This window comes from Aplysia californica, unplaced genomic scaffold (genome assembly GCF_000002075.1).
Source record: "Aplysia californica isolate F4 #8 unplaced genomic scaffold, AplCal3.0 scaffold00107, whole genome shotgun sequence".
In the NCBI taxonomy this organism is placed as follows: domain Eukaryota; kingdom Metazoa; phylum Mollusca; class Gastropoda; order Aplysiida; family Aplysiidae; genus Aplysia; species Aplysia californica.
Window position 1 is genome coordinate 32,786 of NW_004797377.1, and position 1,840 is coordinate 34,625.

Below are 1,840 nucleotides of genomic sequence, written 5' to 3' on the forward strand. Positions count from 1 at the left end.
GAACTGCAACTCTAGAAGCCAGGAGCAGAACTTCAATAACGCAAAACAGCTGCGACTCTAGTACGGAAGTGAAGTTGTAATTTTCTTCCCTTTTTTGCGCCACCTCACTATCGCCCCACCTTTCTCAATTTTGTCATTTCTGTTTGCAAATAGCATTCACCTTTATTTATATGAATTGCCATAGTTTGCATTCAGGTTTCATGATTTCTAAAGCGCGGTTCAAATGAGTGCGACAGTTTTTTTTTCTTTCCGAGGCGTAAGATTCTAAAAGTCGGTTTGGTCTAAAGACTCTTGAGGTGGTATTCACTCACAGTTCTGCCTTGGGGTTTTGTAAGCATATATCGAGGGAAATCCTATTCAGAATATATATTATGTTGCACCTATGATACTATATCATATTTTAATCGCACTGGAATTTTGTATGTGCTGTTATATTAAAATTTGTTCTTTATGCAATTAAGAAAAATGTTCTGTCAATTCTCATGATTCGCTTTTGGTGTATTCGTGGCGTTTTGGGTTTTGGGTTGTTTGTTTAAAAATCTTTCTTCTTTTTTTATTGATTTATTCTTTTCTGCTGCTTTTTCTTTTCGAGGGGGGGGGGTGAAGGTGGATGTTGGTTGTTGTTGTTTTTTCATTCCTATCTTTTTAAACAAAAGTAACAAATCTGGCAAAACAGTGAGGGAATACAAAATAATAAATCAGGGCTTACATCGTGCAGTAGCACAAGAAAAGAAAAACAGATGTGAAGTATATGTTTAAGTAACACATATGTATTTTTTAAAAGATTGTAATATCTAAAGAAACTTTCAGCAAAATTAACCCTATCCGATAAACAGAAACATAATGTTGGACACAAAAATAAGAGTCCTAAAAGCGTACGTGTGATTAATCCGTTTGTATGGATGCGAGAGCTGGACTCTAAATAAGGACACGAAGAAAGGACCGGAGGCAGTAAAAATGTGATATTTAAGAATACTCAGAATCTCATATACAAAGAGGAAAACAAATAGAGAAGAGCTCGAAGAGACATGTTGTGAAAGATCTATCATCAGAACTATAAGAAGAAAATCAATTGACATTCTTTGTCTACATAAACAGAACAGTAAATGATCTAGAGATCTGTGTGGAATGATAGAGAGAGAGAAGAGCAGAGGAAGACACAGAACAGAATATACTGATGGCGTGAACAACTTTGCAACGAACAACACAAAAAGAAACACGGATCTGGTCAAGAAGACAGACAACAGGAAGGAATGGAGTACCATGATCGTCAGTGTCTCTAGACCTGACACCTGAAAAAGAAGAAGAATGTTAAACACTCCCTCCGCTCACCATCCCCCTTTTTTTACCCCCCCCCCCCCCAGAATTCTGAAAAAAACAACAACAACCCAACCAAACAAAATATGAACAGCCGTAGAAAGCACAGAGAAGAGAAAATGGAATTCCATCATTATTATTACTGCAATATGTGAACAAAGCATCAAAGTCGTTGATTAGGGCAGAGATTTTCCTTACAACTAGACATGACGCTGTACAAATTATGGCAAAGTCGTTGATTATGGCAGAGATTTTCCTTACAACTAGACATGACGCTGTACAAATTATGGCAAAGTCGTTGATTATGGCAGAGATTTTCCTTACAACTAGACATGACGCTGTACAAATTATGGCAAAGTCGTCCAAGAATTCAGGAAGTCCCAGCAGCCTGACCAGCTGACAGGTACAAACACTACAACCTGGCAACTGTCTACAGCCACGGTCACTCACAGACACGGTCACTCACAGACACGGTCACTCACAGCCACGGTCATTCACAACCACGGTCACTCACAGCCACGGT